The sequence below is a fragment of the Cherax quadricarinatus genome, chromosome 18, assembly GCF_038502225.1.
Source record: "Cherax quadricarinatus isolate ZL_2023a chromosome 18, ASM3850222v1, whole genome shotgun sequence".
Classification (NCBI taxonomy): domain Eukaryota; kingdom Metazoa; phylum Arthropoda; class Malacostraca; order Decapoda; family Parastacidae; genus Cherax; species Cherax quadricarinatus.
The window spans coordinates 47,113,309-47,133,428 of record NC_091309.1 but is presented as its reverse complement, the minus strand read 5'-3'; positions in this window follow the sequence as shown (position 1 = coordinate 47,133,428).

Sequence of the window (20,120 nt, the reverse complement as noted above, 5' to 3'; positions counted from 1 at the left end):
TTTTGCCTCCCTGCACCTTTGGGTAAACCATGGGCTCATCCTGGCTTTTTCATTAATCCTGTTACCCTTGGGTACAAACCTCTCCTCAGCCTCCTTGCATTTTGTTGCTACATATTCCATCATCTCATTAACTGGCTTCCCTGCCAGTTCTCTGTCCCACTGAACCCCGTTCAGGTAGTTCCTCATTCCTGTGTAGTCCCCTTTCTTGTAGTTTGGCTTCATTCGTCCTGGCCTTCCTGCTTCTCCCTCCACTTGTAGCTCTACTGTGTATTCGAAGCTTAAAACCACATGGTCACTGGCCCCAAGGGGTCTTTCATATGTGATGTCCTCGATATCTGCACTACTCAAGGTGAATACTAAGTCCAGCCTTGCTGGTTCATCCTCTCCTCTCTCTCTTGTAGTGTCCCTTACGTGTTGGCACATGAAGTTTTCCAGTACCACCTCCATCATCTTAGCCCTCCATGTATCTTGGCCCCCATGTGGGTCCAAGTTCTCCCAATCGATCTACTTGTGGTTAAAGTCACCCATGATCAGGAGCTTTGCCCTGCATGCATGAGCTCTTCTGGCCACTCTAGCCAGTGTGTCAACCATCGCTCTATTGCTCTCGTCGTACTCTTGCCTTGGCCTCCTGCTGTTCTGTGGTGGGTTATACATCACTGCTATTACCACCTTGGGACCTCCAGAGTGAAGTGTTCCCACTATGAAATCACTTTCTTCTCCGCTGTCTCCTCTCTCCAGCTCATCAAAATTCCAGCGATTTTTGATCAGCAACGCCACTCCTCCCCCCCCCTGTTCCCTCTGTCTTTCCTCAGGATTTGGTATCCCGTTGGAAAGATGGCATCTGTTATCATACCTGTAAGCTTGGTTTCTGTGAGAGCTATGATGTCCGGTGATGCTTCTTTGACTCTTTCATGCCACTCCTCCCACTTATTTGTTATTCCATCAGCGTTTGTGTACCATACCTTCAGTTTCCTTTCCAACACTGTGGTTTGGGGGGCCTGTGAGGGTGGGAGACCTGGTGGCATACTGTGGGATTCTATAGCTCGGTGTTGGGTGGAGGCTGTGGGTATGGATTGTAGTGTGTGTTGGGATGGTGTGATAGGTTGTATGGTTCTGAGAGTAGTTGTGTGTGTGCTTGCCCTTGCTGTTCTGTTCTGCTCTGACTGACCTCTGCTGGTTCCCTCTTTGTCTCTTTTCCTAGCTCCTTTCGCTTTTTTGTCCTCTCCCTCAGCTGCTGTCGTTCTGATTTTGTTCTGTCTCTGTCTAGGAACACCCTCTTGTACTCTTCCGAGTATTTCAATCGTGGTTTCTCTTGGAGGATCCTGTTCTGCACTGTTTCCGTCCTGAGAATCAGCTTGATTGGTCGGTTTCTCCCCTTCGAGTACCCCCCTATTCTCTGAAAATTTACAATCTCGTCCATCTCTTCACCTATTTCCGTGATGATTTTCTCAATCTCCTTTCTTTCTTCCTGCTGCCTTTCAGTGTGTGTCCTTTCCTCTCTCTCCTGAAGCCCATGGATAAACACTGATTTTGCCCTTTCTTCCTCCCATTGCCTCACCCTCTGTGACTCTGGATCCTGCCTGTATGTGGTCAGTTTCTCCCTTGATTTTTCCAGTGGCTCTTGATAGCCTTGTTGTGCCTCAGCATTCGACCTATCACCCTCTCCATCTGCAATCAGCTGATCTTCCCTTTCACTCCTTGGTCCTCCTTGGCAGACTGATGTGACCTTAGCATAATTCATAATTCCTTCCTTCCTGTTCGGCCTCGCAGCTTCATATGCTGTGTCTTCTCTGGTCACTGCCCCTGTAACCCGCTTCAGCCTATTTATCTCAACTTCTAGGACCCTTATCTTGGCTACTGCAGTTTCGACTTGTGCCTCCCAATTCTTTGTCTCCTTCTCCAACCTCTTTTCCAATTTCACAGAGAGCTCTTTCTCCATTTTTTCAGAAAGCTCTCCTAATTTTCTCTCCCACTCTTGTTCCATCCTTTTCCACTGCTCCTCCATCCACTCCTCCCTACCAGAACCATTCTCATCTGATCCTTGGTTCCTGCGAGTCCCCACCATTTTTTTTTTTTTTTTTTTTTTTTTTTTTTTTTTTTTTTTTTTTTTTTTTTTTTTTTTTTTTTTTTTTTTGTGAGAGAAGAGAGAAGGGAAAGGTAGAGGGGGAGAGAGAGTGAAGGGAAGAGTAGGAGAGGGGAGAGTTAGAAGGGAAAATGGGGACGAGAGAGAGCAAGAGAGAGAGAGAGAGAGAGAGAGAGAGAGAGAGAGAGAGAGAGAGAGAGAGGGAGAGAGGGAGAGAGGGAGAGAGAGAGAGAAAGAGAAGGCAAAGAGGGGGAGAAGGAGGAAAGAGGGGGGAGATGGAAGAGCGAGAGGGGAGAGAGGCTAGGGGGAGAGGGAGGGGAGGATGGGAGAGAGGTGGGGAAAGGGAGACGGGAGAGATAATGGGAGGGGACAGATGTTAGAGGGGGAGAGATGTTAGAGGGGGGGAGGTGTTAGAGGTAAGAGATGTTAGAGGGGAGAGATGGGAGAGGGAAGAGAGAGAGAGAGATAGGTAGAGAGAGAGATATAGGTAAAGAGTGAGAGAGGTAGAGATAGGTCTACTTAGGGTAGAAAGAGGGGGGGGGAGAGGAGAAAGGTTCAGATGGTCAGTTCACAGGACGGTGTGAAATCCTGTGTATGTGTGTTTGCGTGTGTACTACAGCTTACAAGTGCTTGTTCCTGTGTGTGTATGTGTATGTGTATGTGTGTGTGTGTGTATGTGTGTGTGTGTGTGTACGTGTGTGTGTGTGTGTGTGTATGTGTGTGTGTGTGTGTACGTGTGTGTGTGTGTGTGTGTGTATGTGTGTGTGTATGTGTGTATGTGTGTATGTGTGTGTGTGTGTGTGTGTGTGTGTGTATGTGTGTGTGTGTGTGTGTGTGTGTGTGTGTGTGTGTGTGTGTGTGTATGTGTGTATGTGTGTGTGTGTATGTGTATGTGTGTGTGTGCGTGTGTGTGTGTGTGTGTGTGTGTGTGTGTGTGTGTGTGTGTGTGTGTGTGTGTGTGTGTGTGTGTGTGTGTGTGTGTGTGTGTGTGCCCCCACTTCTAAGTATTCATACTGCTAATAAATACCGGTAGATACCAGTAATTCTAAGCTTACCAATACTTGTAACACTTATCGATTCTACTTCTAAAATTCAGAAAGTAGCTAGGTTGTAAAATTTAGCTTGTCTCAGCTTAAGTGTCTGACATATCCCTCACTACCGCTTTACACCTTGCACTGTCCTCTATGCTATTTCTACTCTAATTCTGGTAATGGCTTGCAGGAGTGAGTGACCAGTATCTAAAAGTGATGCAGGACCAGACTCAATCTTGCAATATGCAACCTCAACAGGTGGAATACTTGCGCTGACAGCGGTGTGATGACAAGTTGCCAGAAGCTGATGACGTAGTGGTCGTACATAGGCCTTCTCTCACTAATTTGTAACTCCTTCACCCGTGATGTTTATAATCATATATGCTCATGTGTGTGTGTACTCACCTAGTTGAGGTTGCGGGGGTCGAGTCCGAGCTCCTGGTGTGTGTGTGTGTGTGTGTGTGTGTGTGTGTGTGTGTGTGTGTGTGTGTGTGTGTGTGTGTGTGTGTGTGTGTGTGTGTGTGTGTGTGTGTGTGTGACTCAACAATCAATATTTGCACCAATAACTCATTATAGTTGTGACCGGGTGTGGAAATGTGAATTGCTCATTACTCTATAATTTGTTCATGATTGTAGCCATGTATAAACGTAAGTAACAATTCTTACAGGATTCATTACCTTTGTAACTTGTGAGTTCATTACATTTGTACTTAGTTCAGATATCAAAACTTTGGGGGCCCAGTCCCTGGACCCATTACGTACCTCTGTAAGCAGTTCAATGTAGATAAATGCAAGGTTCTGAAGCTTGGGAGTACCTACTTCAACATTGAACAAATGTTACACGACCTATGACTTCTGCACCTCTCCTGCCAACGGTTTATAAGCTCCTTCTCAGCACGTATGCCGTATTCTATTCAAGATTGATGGACTGACCACATCGACTCAAGGTTGAGGGACTGATTACCTCATTCTCCTCCTGTTCTTCAAGATTCTCCTTTGTATGGACTGATGAAGCCACTGTGTGGCGAAACGTTTCCTCAATAAAGATACCCAAGAGTTGCACATATGTCTAATTTATCAACTTATAAGTTAAATGATGTAGAACTTACCCATACAGATTGCGAAAAGGACTTGGGGGTTATGGTGAGCAGCAACCTTAAACCAAGACAGCAATGCCTAAGCGTACGTAATAAGGCAAGATGTAAAGTAAAAGGACACAAGTGCAACTAATGTGACATTTATTGTGGCAACGTTTCGCTCTCCAGGAGCTTTATCAAGCCATTACAAACAATACAACGAACGAACGAACGAAAGTTCATGTAAGATCCCAAATGGGATGAGCGGGGAAGACGGGACAGACGAAGAATAGTGCTGGAGAGGAGTGTTCTTAGTCGTAGAAATAGAGCCAGGGCTTAACCCAGCAGCAAAGGCGATCGTGGGACAGATATTGAAAAGAGAAATTCCGGTTCTTCTGTTGGGACTCCGGTGGGGTGAGCTGGGAGTAAGGGACTTGCGACCTTTAGAGCTAGAGAGGAGTGCAGAACTGAGTCATGTCTTAACCCAAAAAAGCTAAGGCGAACGTGGGTCAGAGAATGGTACCTGTCTTAGAAGGTACCTGTCAGCGGATCCAAGGTTATTTGTAAGTAGGGTTAGGAGCAGGATCATGCAAGGAGTAGAAAAGGTTGTGTTGGTTTGTGGGTCTGCGAATGTCTTCGTCAAGGAGAGAGGTCCAGTAGTCATGTCGTGTCTCAAGTTTGTCTATCTGTCTGTCACTGAGCCTCTTCCAGTACAGATTCAGCGCAGGGACGTCTAACTGGGCATGGAGAGACTCGCTTGTGGCGAAGTCCTCCCATCTGACATCAAGCACCCAGCGCAGCGCCTTGTTCTGGACACGCTGCAGTTTAAGTAAGTTTGTTTTTGCTGCAAGAGAGAGGGCTAGAGGAGAGTAAGTTATCAGAGGACGTATTAGAGATTTGTAGAGGTGTAGTTTGGTGCGTTGAGAGGCATGTTTCAGCTTGTAGAGGCCCGCAAGGGCCTTACTAGCTATTGCATGCCTTGAGTGAATGTGTCCGTGTAAACGAAGAAGGTAGTCAAGATTAACGCCAAGGACAGTGACAGATTGTGTGATAGGGAAGTAAGTGCGGGTGTCAGCTGTTCTGAGTTCGACAGGTAATGGAGGATCACGTTTCCTGTAGTTAAAATACGTAATGCTGGATTTTGCTGCATTGCTTTTGATCCTCCATTTTTGTTCCCAGATGGCTATCCTGTCAACCTCATTTTGTGTTTTGTGTGTGAGTGTATCTATATTGGCATGAGTGATAAGTTGTGTAATGTCGTCTGCATAGGCTAGTGTGATGGAGTTGTGGTATATAGGTGTTGGAATGTCGTTAGTGTATAAAATGTAGAGGGTAGGGGAAAGGACAGATCCCTGGGGTACTCCAGCATTTAGTGTGAAGTAGTCAGAGTAACAGCCTTGGAATTTGATTCTCATGGTACGGCCGTCTAGGAAGTTGCAGAGGAGTTTACGAGTATTGAGAGGCAGGTTGAAGTTAGTGCAGAGTTTGTACTTGAGCCCCTCGTGCCACACAGTGTCAAAAGCTTTTTCAACGTCTTTTGCAACCAGGGCTGTCCTGTTTCTTTGTTTTGTGTTTATGTGGATGTAGTTGAAAATGATGTTAATGGCATCCTGTGTGGATCTGTGTGTTCTGAAGCCAAACTGGCCATCTGAAAGTAGAGAATTATGTTCCAGGTATCTGCGAAGGCGATGATTAATGAGTTTTTCAAAGAGTTTTCCTAAAGTTTCGAGGAGGCTGATAGGGCGATAGTTTCTAGGGTCAGAGTGGTCTTTATTGGGTTTAGGAAGGAGGATAGCAGTAGCAGCTTTGAAAAGGGAAGGGAAGTATCCAGAGGCAAGGGAGGCATTGAGGAGGTTTGTGTAGGCAGTAATGATAGAGTCAGGAAGGTGTTTCAGGATAATATGGTTTAGGCCAGAGGCACCAGGAGCCTTTGGAGGAAGGTGTCTGAGGAGAGTTTTAATGTCTGTGTTGGTGAAAGGAGTGTCGAGTTCTTGGGAGGAGGTAAGAGTGTCTAGATGTATGTGGCTGTCTGGTGTTGTTTCTTGTGTGTGTGCAGTGTTCCAGTGTTCTATGTTCTGAATGTGTTGAATAACGTTAGGGTGAGGTGGGTGAGCGTGGAAGATGTTCTCCCAGATGTGTTTGAAGATGTTGGTAGCAGCCTGTGGGTCTGAGATGTGTGTGTTGTTGTGGGTGATGTGTTTGAATTTGTTGGTGGGAGTAGTGCCTCTGATTTTTTTGATAAAGTTCCAGAAGGCTTTAGTGTTTTTAACACGCTGCCTGTCCGCTTGTTGTATTAGTCGTGACCAGTGATTGTTGTGGTCTTGGTCTAGGCTGTGTAAAATGTTGTTTCTAAGGTAAGTGAGATCTAATCGGACTTGATTAAATCTATGTGTGTTGTAGAGGAAGCGGTTGTGGTAGCAGATAATTAGTCTTCTTGTTCTGAGTGACGGTTTGAAGGAATAACGAGTGGTGTGAGTTTTCTTTGGTATTGCGATGTTGGCTGCTTGTGTAATGGTGTCCTGGATGAGATCAAGTTGAGTATCGATGTCAGAGATAGGTTTGTTGTTGTAGTCATAGGTGAGGTTAATATTGTCTATGTGTTGTTTGAAAGCATCCCAGTCAGCATTCTTGTAGGAGAATGAAGGTGTGGTTGGAATGAGGATAGGGTTGGAGGAGATGTGTAAGATGACTGGGATGTGATCAGAGCCTGTAATAGGGCCAGGTGAGATGTAATGTTGAAATAGAGAGCTGGCTCGGTTTGCCAGAATGATGTCTGGTTTGCCTTGGCCCGTGTGGTTGAAGAAGATATTGAAGTCTGGGCCAAGATGAATTAGGTGTTTATGGTTTGTGAAGTTGAGTAATTGGTGACCAAGTTGGTTGTTACTGGTGTGATGAAAGGCAGTGTGTTTGGCATTCATGTCAGCTAGTAGGTAAGTTGGTGTGTTGGTGTAGTTGAAGACTAAGGAGAGGTCGTGTATGTTGAGAGTAGTGTTTGGGCGAGCATAGGTGGTGAAAAAGATAAATGGGCCAAGGTGGGTGTGTATTCTGACCGCAAGACAGTGTTGGTGAATAAAAGGGATTGGGAGAAATTCATGTTTTATGTTGGAATTGACAAGGATGGCAACCCCATCGTGGGGATCATAGGGGGACTGTAGTGCAGTATAACCATAATGGCGGATACATTGAGGGGCTTTGAGGCAGGTACTGTTTAGCAAAACAATATCTGGCCTCTCTGCTTCAAGGAGCTCGGCCAGTAGGTGTCTAATTGTAAAGTAAGAACGTACGTTGAACTGAATCGCCTTAAACGTGATTTAATGGTTTCGTCTTAGCAAAGTTAATGTCGGGGGAGGAGTTTGGATTAAAGCCCGTGATAGTGGTGCCATCAGTGGATGTGTGTTTGTAGGTGCTACGGACCCGTTTCCTGGAGGGGGAGGAAGAGATGGATCTGTTTTTATGTTCTTTGGTCTGTCCGTTAGAAGTTGGGGTAGGTTTAGGTTTGAGTGGATTTTGTCTGGAGGAGGTGGAGTTGGACCTGGATGAGGTTTTGGTTGTGGTGGAGTGGGCGAAGGTGGATGCAGAAGAAGTGGAAGTTTTGGTAAGCTGTGAGGAAGTGGAAGCTTTGGAAGGGGATGAAGTGGGTAAGGAAGTGGGGGGAGGGGTGGTCGTAGCAGTAGCAGTAGGGGTGTTGGTGGGAGGTGTAGAAGTAGTGAAGAGAGGTAGTGGAGGAGGAGAGCTGGTGGGAGTAGGAAGTGGGGGGGTGGGAGAGAGGAAGGAGGGAGAGGTTGTAGGAGGCTTGGAAGAGAAGCAGGAAGGAGGGATAATTAAAGAGGGAAGATTGTTAGCAGACAAGATTAGGTTAAGGACATGTGAGTAGTCTGATTGGTAAGCTTGTGAGATTACCATCGCAGAGTGGGCAGCAGTGGCAAGTTGACAGTTAGTTTTGTAGTCTAGTGTGGGTGTAGAAGGAGAAGTGCTTGTAGTCTGTGTGTTGGTGTTTGATGTGTGTAGAGTAGAAGAGGTAGACCAAGTGCGTGGGGAGGCCCAGGCATTGGGGGTAGGGGAGGGAGGTGTGGAAGGGGAGGGAGGTAAGGAAGGGGAGGGAGGAGCAGGGAAGGGGTTGGGTAGGGAGGGAGGTTGGTTTGCTCTGAGGGAGGAGAGAATGTGCTTTCTAGAAGGGCAGGAATTTGCAACTGCAGTGTGTGACCCGCCGCAGTTAGAACATTTAAGGGGGAGGTTGCAAGTATTCCAGAAGTGGCCAGTTGCTGAACATCTGGAGCAGACTTGTGTAGATGTGCATGTGTTTTTGTCGTGGCCGAATTTGTAGCATTTAAGACATTGTGTGATTGGGTGGAAGTTCGGAGTGAAGAGAGCGTTTGGAGGAATGCGGATGGTCTTGGCAAAGATTCCTTGACTGAAGAGTGTAGAGGCGTCAGCAGGAGTAGAACAGCGTATTTTGAGAATGGTAGAGTTTTCTGGTCTGTAAATATCGTCAACAGAGACTTTGTTCTTAGTACTGATATCTTTTATTAAGTCTTCTTTGTCTGTGTCATAGGCTGTCAGGAGAGAGTAGTCTACGTGTTTAGCAATGACTGTGCTTTTGGCACGGTGCTCAGGAGTCCAAATAATGGTGAAGCCTGCGTTGAGAAGCTTTTGTCTGGTATCGCTTGAGGTGTACGCTTCGTAGGAATGTTTGTCAAGAAGGAGTTTGAAGCCTGAGTTGGTTTTGAAGACTTTTTGTTGAGGTGCACCAGTGATCTGATAAAATAAATTTTCCGGACAGATAGTGGCATCAGGATTAGAAAATTTGAGGTTTAGCGAGAAGGAATTGGATTTAGTAGAAGCAGAGGCAGGTGTGGGAGGTTGGGGGAGAGTGGAAGGGGGGTGGGAGGTGGAAGGCAACGAAGGCATCGTCTAATTACGAAAAGATGTAATTGGAGGTGATAATCGGCCAAAAAGTGAGAGTACTCAGCTAGGCAAGTACGTGTAAGTAGACACACGTACTTGCCTGGCGCAGGACACTGAGGAGGTGAACTGTAGCTTGACGGAGCACTGTATATCCTGAGTGGTGGCGAGACTGGCTGTATGGCGTGCAGTCAACAGGCGAAGAGAATTCAGGCAGCAAGAGGCTTCCTGCCCTTCGGTCGGCAACCACCGACGCACCAATCCTGATGGTGGAGAGGAAGACGAAGGTCCAGCAAGCACTACTCAAAGCACTACTCAACACGGGGTAATTTCGAGAGAGGCGAGATCGTCGATGTGTTAGGTAAGCACACGTCACCACTCGAGCTAAGTCGCTTGATCGCTTCTCACTGTCGAAGTGTTCTGGGAGGACGCAAGTGCCTTGAATCAGCACTGATCGCTGTTTCGAATACAATTAAACAAAACAACGGCAGCTTCACCATCTCCGAAGTCTTAGCAAGAATCCTCCTGAAAACAGTAAACCCTGCCATCACATAGTCTCTCCTGTTATACTACACAAAGCACAGAGAGTGAACACTGAAACAAGCTGCCTCATTCCAGTTTATATTTGTCCAACCTATTTTTATGTTACCCAAGTAATAGCTTTTATATCCTTTTACTCATGTACGAATTAATTGCTCTACCATATTGTATTACTTTTGTCACTACCACTACTACTACTACTACTACTACCACTAGTGAACATCGAAATGGTACCTCACTAGTATTCACCTCACTCTGAGCCTTTATATACCCTCTGTGTCCATGTATTGTTTGTAATGGCTTGATAAAGCTCCTGGAGAGCAAAACGTTGCCACAATAAATGTCACATTAGTTGCACTTGTGTCCTTTTACTTTACATATTGTCGGTAATTCTACCAACTTTATTGTAATAAGGCAAATAGATTACTGGGATTTATATCAAGAAGTGTAAGCAACAGAAGTCCAGAGGTCATACTGCAGCTTTATACATCATTAGTAAGGCCTCACCTAGATTATGCAGCTCAGTTCTGGTCTCCGTATTACAAAATGGACATAAATTCGTTAGAAAACATTCAGCGTAGGATGACTAAATTAATACATAGCATTAGAAATCTTCCTTATGAAGAAAGATTGAAGACTCTTAAGTTACATTCACTTGTTAGACGAAGAATGAGGGGAGACCTGATCGAAGTGTATAAGTGGAAGATAGGTATTAATAAAAGGGATATTAATAAGGTCTTGAGGATGTCTCTCCAAGAGAGAACCCGCAGTAATGGATTTAAATTAGATAAGTTTAGATTTAGAAAGGACATAGGAAAGTATTGGTTTGGAAATAGGGTAGTTGATGAGTGGAACAGTCTACCTAGTTGGGTTATTGAGGCTAGGACTTTGGGTAGTTTCAAATTTAGGTTGGATAAGTACATGAGTGGGAGGGGTTGGATTTGAGTGGGACTTGCACATCGGAGCTTGTTTCTTGGGTGGCATTGAAAGTTGGGTTGGTCAAATGTTTGTTGGTGGGATGAATTGTAAAGGACCTGCCTAGTATGGGCCAGCAGGCCTCCTGCAGTGTTCCTCCTTTCTTATGTTCTTATGTTCTTAAGCTGTAAATACCTTTGTAACCTGTCATGATTGTGACCAGACCTACATGGAGTTCATTACCTTTGTAAATTGTGAGCTCATTACCTCTGTAACTTGCTCAGCTATCAAAACTTTGGAGTCCAGTCCTTGGACCAATTATGTACCTCTGTAATCTTTTGACTACCACCCGCAGGATGGGCATGGTGTGCATAATAAACATATTAAACTAACCATACTTTACGTAGTCGCCCTGTTTCGATAGATGTGTTGAAGATAGTTGTTAGTGTTACACAAAACTCTTATGCTCCCTCTTTCAGGACCCAAGGAGAGATGTTATCCAGCCCCATCTCCTTTTAGGTATCTAGCTTGCTTAGCAGTCTCTTCACTTCTTCCTCGGTTGTATGTATTGTGTCCAACACTTGATGGAGTACCCCACCTCTCTGCCTGTCTCGAGGCCCTTCTGTCTCCTCTGTGAACACTTCTTTGGACCTCGTATTGAGCTCCTCACATACTTTGCGGTCATTTTGTGTGACCTCCCCTCCTTCCTTCCCTAGCCTGATTACATGGTCCTTGACTGTTGTTTTCCTCCTGATGTGGCTGTACAACAGTTTTGGATCAGATTTGGCTTTCGTTGCTATGTCATTTTCCTGCTGTCTTTGGGACTTACTTCTTACCTGTGCCTATTCATTTCTGGCTTTACGGCTGCTCTCCTTATTCTCCAGGATCCTTTGGCTTCGATACCTCTTCCATTCCCTATCACACTTGGTTTTGGCCTCCCTGCACTTTGGGTGAACCACGGACTCATCCTGGCATTTTTGTTATTCCTGTTACCCGTGGGCATAAACCTCTCCTCAGCTTCCTTGCATATCGTTGTCACATATTCCATCATCTCGTTTACTGACTTCCCAGCCAGTTCTCTGTCCCAATGAACAGGAAGTTCTTCATGCCTGTATAATACCTTTTCATGTAGTTTGGTTTCATTCGTCTGGCCCTTCCTGCTTCCCCGTCCACTTGTGACTCTATGAATTCGAAGCTTAGAACAACATGATCACTGGCTCCTGGTGGTCTTTCATATGTGATGTCCTCATATCTGCACTGCTTAAATTGAGTACTAGGTCCAGTCTTTCTGGATATGCCTCCATGTGGTCCGAGACTTTTCCAGTCATGTTTAGATGAGTCGAGACGAATGGGAAGTCTTCTTATACCAGCTACATCCCCTGCTCACCTGGCTGTGGATCAAATATGCAATATTTTTTCGACATCCTCAGGATGTCGAAAAAATATTGAGTAAGTCTAATTTGAAGGGAATATGAGTGAGTGAGATGTGTGTTAGCAAACCAGTAAAACATGGAAGTAATGGGTATCCTTACCCTCTGGCCGGATATAAGTGGGATCTCCAAAGGCGTCATGTTATAGTTGGTCACCTCATATTCCAGCAGCTTCTTCAGACCAGTGAATAACACCCCATCCCCGTGCTGTAATAAGGTTAAGCAATATAGACTACAGACAGGATGAAGATTACTGTTAAATTGTACTGACTGCGGTTGTTAAAAATTTCATGAGTCCCAGGTACAAAAATTATTGTTGGAATCCACAATATACGATTTGTAAAAGGTGAAAAAATGGCATTTGTGTGAAATGCTCAGCACAATGAATTGTTTACTGTAATAATAAATGCTCAGCACAATTAATTGTTTACTGTAATAATTCAGTTTTATTTATTAAATACAATAAAAATCTTTTCGTGTTATTATTCAAAAATTAAGGCAACTGATGATAAGACAGGATTTTGTTTTACTTCCGAACCTCAGCTTGGAATTAAGCGGCCCCCTTTATGGGATTTTGGCCATGTTTCATACTGGAACACTTGAGCATTGCATTGTCTGCACTCTATAAGTATAGTGAAGTGTTTGACGCTCTCGTTACTCTACTGTAAGATAAAAGGCAAACACACACTACCACAGATAATGAGAAATACAATCATAAACCATACATAATGTAGTACCATGATCCACACTTTATCAAGCATCATAAACGAGACACAATCTACCAAGAATTGAGGAACATATTCTACCATGTCCTTTGTAAGACACAAACCACCATATGTGATTTTAGTTACTTGATAGACACCGTAGAGGAAAGACCAGAGTCGTCTTATATAACAAGGAATGCAGGTTAATCCATGTATATAATAAATTGTAGGAATTTGATAACCTACAGAGTCTACTCTAAGTGTCAGCCTATCAGTCACACACTTCATTAACTGCAGTCTCTGGAAGGACTGATTGAAACTATAGTCTATTAAGAAAGCAGTCAGTCGCCCTCAGAATAAGTCATTATTTACAAAGTGTAGACAAGGTAAGACAGAATAATTCCCTGATGCAGTGTTAGAAAATTTAAACCACTGACATGAACAAAACAGGTAGTTACTAACTTGTACATATGGAAATTATGAAGAGACATGACTGTGAGGTGAATCATCCCACATCAGTACATAGCATTCTGGTAAGTGTCACTGCAGTATTTAGTGTACACGTAATATATTCTTTTTCAGCCAAGTTGCAAAAATCTTCCACTAATTATAGGCTGGGCACTGGGAGGCTGGCGTCCAGCGTTGATATGTAGTAACTTTCGTCTTTAAAATTAATACACAAATAATCCGCACACAGGAGAGAGGAACTTACGACGACGTTTCGGTCCGAATTGGACCATTTACAAAGTTCCACTAACAAAACATAAGAACATAAGAAAGGAGGAACACTGCAGCAGGCCTGTTGGCCCATACTAGGCAGGTCCTTTACAATTCATCCCACTAACAAACATTTGACCAAAAAGGAGAGACGGAGGGAGTATATATAGGCCAGCAGACAGTGACGGGACAAGAGAGGTAGTAGGAAAGGAAGAAGAGAGGTAGTGGTAGAGGTAGTAGTAGTAGTAGTAGTAGTAGTAGTAGTAGTAGTAGTAGTAGTAGTAGTAGTAGTAGTAGTAGTAGTAGTAGTAGTAGTAGTAGTAGTGAAGGCAGTCAAATACAAAGAAAGAGGAGCACTACAAGGGAGCTAGGGACCCACAAAGAGGAGCACTGTAACGTAGCTATTGGCCCACAAAGGGTAGGAACAAGAACACAGGGGGAAAAATAATAATGGACCAAACACCCAAGGCAGAAGAAAGGAAACCCGAAGGAGAAAGATGAAAACCGCTGTGAGATTTATCCCTCATTCTTCTGCTCTTTAACAGTTTTGAACTTATTAAACATACAAAATGTGCACTCATATTATTGTGCCTATTATGTATATGGAACATTAAACTTCAACACAAACCCTCCCCTCAAACTTCTCCTTAATAAATGCACCAGAACACACGGACGAGACACAAGGTACAAAACTCTCTTCCACATCCTCTGTGTTCGCCTCATAAAAGGCCCAAAGACCTGGAATTCATTACCTGAACCAGCAAAAGGCCTCCTATCTGCCAATCAGTTTAGATGTATAATTAAAAATCATTTCATCTCCCTAACTTAACTACACTAACATTATGTTACACCAGACATAACTAACTTATCAATACCAAATCATACAAGCTCCTCTAACTACTTCCTGACTCTTCACCATCTCTTATAAAACTGTTCCATAGGGTGAATCCGTTTAAAGTGTTAATACATACTTAAATTTGTACTATTTTTGCTACTTCAGTTTTTGTAATAATGTATATTTAACATTGTACTGTTCGATACCTATTTTCAGTCTTAACTAGTCTGTAAACATTAGGATTAGTCTCAGAAACGCACCTGCGTACAAGTGGCTTTCTTTTACGCTTAACAATATTTTGTTACATGTAAACTACCTTTTAATACTGCATAAAGAAATAAAATATTTATTCATTTGTTTCAATTTATACATTTATATTCCCTTTTCCCTTATTATAACCGGTCCATCAACATTATTGTTTCACCTTCCTGACCTAATCCCATTTATTTCCCACCGTTGAAACTCTCCTACCCCCTTCAGCTTTGTTTCAGTTAGAGCTACGATATCCAACTTTCTTTCATTCATGACACTAAAAATCATCTTTTTCTTATCATCTACGCTACTTCCACGTACATTCAAACATCCGAACTTTAAAAAGTTTTTCTTTTTCTTTTTAGTAATTTTTACTAGAGAAGGGATTACTAGCCCATTGCTCCTGGCATTTTAGTAGACTCTTACAACATGGATTACTTACTCACGAAAGATTCGTTTCCATTTCTCCATGGAGATGAAAGGAAATAAATTAGAACAAGACCTATTAAGAAAATAAAAGAATCAGCTGGGTGTGTATACACATACGTGTATATATATATGTAGTGTTGCCTTAGTGTCAGTGGTGTCGCCTTAATGTCAGTGGTGAGGAGCACACGACACATACAAAGACTCACGAAATTGTAATGAAAAGATTGCAAACAAACCATATCACGGGTGGGGTTAGAACCCGCGATCAGAGAGTCACAAAACTCCAGACCGCGTCGAGTCTGGAGTTTCTAACCCCCACCTGTGGTATGGATTTTTCCCACATATAATGATTCATGTGGGAGCCAGAGACCAGACAGCTGAAGTAGAGACGACTGAATTGGATGTTACTGAAGATGATAATAAATCCCACACTGAAAATACATTTTAAATTAATGTAACTAAGGTATCCTTTGAAAGCAACGGTTACTATGATGGATAACCCGAAGATTTTTAATTCAGAATTTTGGCCTCAAAATGTTGTACTTGTCTATTGTTGTACTAGGAAGCCAAAAGACGTACAATGTGAATACATCACTTTTGAATGTAGTTGATACATAATGTAGTTGATACATAATGTAGTTGATACATAATGTAGTTGATACATAATGTAGTTGATACATAATGTAGTTGATATATAATGTAGTTGATACATAATGTAGTTGATACATAATGTAGTTGATACATAATGTAGTTGATACATAATGTAGTTGATATATAATGTAGTTGATACATAATGTAGTTGATACATAATGTTGTTGATACATAATGTAGTTGATATATAATGTAGTTGATACATAATGTAGTTGATACATAATGTAGTTGATACATAATGTAGTTGATACATAATGTAGTTGATACATAATGTAGTTGATACATAATGTAGTTGATACATAATGTTGTTGATACATAATGTAGTTGATACATAATGTAGTTGATACATAATGTAGTTGATACATAATGTAGTTGATACATAATGTAGTTGATACATAATGTAGTTGATACATAATGTAGTTGATACATAATGTAGTTGATACATAATGTAGTTGATACATAATGTAGTTGATACATAATGTAGTTGATACATAATGTAGTTGATACATAATGTAGTTGATACATAATGTAGTTGATACATAATGTAGTTGATACATAATGTAGTTGATACATAATGTAGTTGATACATAATGTAGTTGATACATAATGTAGTTGATACATAATGTTGTTGATACATAATGTAGTTGATACATAATGTAGTTGATACATAATGTAGTTGATACATAATGTAGTTGATACATAATGTAGTTGATACATAATGTAGTTGATACATAATGTAGTTGATACATAATGTAGTTGATACATAATGTAGTTGATACATAATGTAGTTGATACATAATGTTGTTGATACATAATGTAGTTGATACATAATGTAGTTGATACATAATGTAGTTGATATATAATGTAGTTGATACATAATGTAGTTGATACATAATGTTGTTGATACATAATGTAGTTGATACATAATGTAGTTGATACATAATGTAGTTGATACATAATGTAGTTGATACATAATGTAGTTGATACATAATGTAGTTGATACATAATGTAGTTGATACATAATGTAGTTGATACATAATGTAGTTGATACATAATGTAGTTGATACATAATGTAGTTGATACATAATGTAGTTGATACATAATGTAGTTGATACATAATGTAGTTGATACATAATGTTGTTGATACATAATGTAGTTGATACATAATGTAGTTGATACATAATGTAGTTGATACATAATGTTGTTGATACATAATGTAGTTGATACATAATGTAGTTGATACATAATGTAGTTGATACATAACTATCATGGGTATAACACTGTGAAAACCACGAATATTTCTCCCACTTTAACTGAGAGTAACAGATAATTAAAATATTATTTTGGCAGAAAACATTCTTGTCTGATGAGAAATTATGTGACATTGATTGTATAGATGAATATTGTGGATGTGATGCTATTGTTTCGACATATTCTCACATAACACTTGTTACAAATAAAGGTATATTTCAAGGTTCTTAGTTTGTTTATAGAAAAAATGCATTATTTCTAGTTAAAGTGCTGATAATGGAAGATTATATTTTGACAATAAGTAATTTTAAGATTACTTTAACGAATGTCTTCTGGGAAAATATTGATAATATATCTGTATTAAATGATAGACTAAGATCTTATACCTGTGATAGGGAATATAATTACTGATAGACTAAGATCTTATACCTATGATAGGGAATATAATTACTGATAGACTAAGATCTTATACCTGTGATAGGGAATATAATTACTGATAGACTAAGATCATATACCTATGATAGAGAATATAATTTCTGATGTAGATGTTTCTGTCAAAAGGATTTTTGTTCACTGATGTGACTGCTAATAACGAGAGTTATTTTCCTAGGAAAGAACTAAACATTCAGGAGTTTAAAGAGATAAATAAGGATATATCTGAAGAACTGAGCAAGACATTACCCTCGTGTGATGCAGTTAAATGTTGTAGACCTGAATGTCTCTCTCGCGATCATCTCTCACACATCCACTATTTTTATGATCATATTCTAGGTAAGATAAGATAAGATTTCGTTCGGATTTTTAACCCCGGAGGGTTAGCCACCCAGAATAACCCAAGAAAGTCAGTGCGTCATCGAGGACTGTCTAACTTTTTTCCATTGGGGTCCTTAATCTTGTCCCCCAGGATGCGACCCACACCAGTCGACTAACACCCAGGTACCTATTTGCTGCTAGGTGAACAGGACAACAGGTGTAAGGAAACGTGTCGGAATGTTTCCATCCGCCGGGAATCGAATCCGGGCCCTCCATGTTTGAAGCGGGAGCTTTAGGTGTGAATAGTGCTTACTCAGCGCGAACGAGCTGTATAATCCTCCGGGTTTAGCGCTTCCCCCTTGATTATAATAATAATAATAATCAGCGCGAACGAAAAATTATGTCGAAAAGTTCACAAATTGAGTTAATCTTATAGAAAAATAGCTTAACTCTCTGGCAACACAATCGTACCAGAATCATTGTTCTACGACATTCCTACAAGGAATTATGGTCATTTAAAACACCTAGGGTGACGTAAACTCCCGCGGCAGGTGTGCTCATCTGTCGTCAATTTTCATTTTTTTTTCTGTTTTTTTTTTCCGTTTTTTTTTCGGCAGCAGCGGCGGCGGCAGCAGCGACTTCCAAGCTCCGTACTTTTCTCCAACTATCAGAGCTACCAATGCTCCTATGATGACCTAGTTACAAGCAAAACTGCACTACCCAACGTAGCACCCAGAATGTCCAAAGATTACCAACAGTGAAACCTACAAATCGAAAATAATAGAGATCAAAGGAAGACTGCCCACAAACCGAAAGCAACACCCCGCTGCCAGCCGAACAACGTAACCCTAAGCTTTGTATACTACAACTTCTTCTTAACTACAACAATTCCTGTAGTATTATGAGGCGCAATCTAAGAGGAAACTGCACCAAGGTCAGCAAGAAAACAAGGAAAAATCAACTATTCAACAAGTGTAGCCAGGAGGACGCCGGCCCAGCAACCACCCCACTCACCACCACTCAAGGCCACACCACAACAATAACAACAAACATGGCTGCCACCAGCCCATCCTCCCCTCTCTTCCCGGGATTCAACCTACCAAGTAGTCTCTCAGGTATGACCAACGATCCAGATACCCTAAAAACATGCATCTCCAACTTAGTTATTGAAAATATGAATCTTCGAGAGACGCTAACAAAACAAGACACCAGGATGACACAACTCGAGAACAAAATCCTCAGTCTTGAACAAAAGTTATCAACACCAGGAATGACTAACTGTGACAAGACCATCCAAACAGTCATAGATAGCCATACCCAACAAATAATATCTCTTAATACAAAGGTTGAAGAAGCAGTAAAAGACTGGAAGAACAACTTAGATAACCAGTTCAGTGACTACTTTGCTCTCCAAGAAGATAAAACTGAACAAGATAAACTATCGGACGCAGTAATAGTTAACAGTCCACTTTTTCCCAGTGATATGAACCAAACAAACAGTAAAGAAATTACTCTGCAGATCATAAAGGACCAAACAAGTGTTATTGTACCAGAGTCAGAAATAAAAGAAGCCAGGTTACTAGGATCCCATGGTAGAAAAAGTGTTATGCTTAGATTCCACTCACATGACAGGAAAAAAGACTTAATTACTGCATCTATTAAAGTAAAGAAAGAGGTATACATAAACGAGTGTCTTACCAAAAAACGTCAGAACCTCCTGTATAGAGTCAGAAAACTTAAGCGGGAGAATAATGACACAATACACCAATGCTTCACACGAGATGGGAAAATTCTTGTTAGGAAAACAAATGTAGGTCAACTGTACACAATCACGAACGAGAATGATCTATCACGATTTCTCAGGGATACTAATCTTACAGAGAATAACTAAACAATGTCCAACTTAAAAGCCTACGTAGTGTAGTGTACGTTTTGCTCCATTATTGTTCAAATTTTATTGTACAATCTCTTAGTATTTAAATAATCAACTACCTCATTTTGTGATTTTACTAGTAAGCACAAGTCACCTTATGTAATTTTCTTATTTACTATTGTTTGCTTAAACATTAGCTGAATTGATACTTTCTCTGTCCATATTACTACCTCATATTTTTTTAAATACTATCAATTAAATACTATCAATACTAAAATTAATAATTAGCATTTTTACTATAATTTCAATTTACTCTTAACATTTTTGACATTTAATAACCATTACTTGTCTAATTACCTTTACCTGTTTTATACCACATTTACTATCTTAGAGTACTCTTAATTACCTTGTACTGCCATATAACCTCTAGTATAACTACCAGTGCAATATTGAATGAAATAAACATTACTTTTCACTTTTTTTGTAATCATTATTACTTACTAAAGTTTTATTAAACACCATATTTACTACCAGTCAATTTTACTTTTGTACATTAAACATTATTTTATACTTCCCATAACATTTTGTTGCCAATTTTTCAAGTTTGTATATTCAACCCCAACCTTTGTATTATCCTTAGTACCTGTCTACCATCTTACTATCATATTATAACCAAGA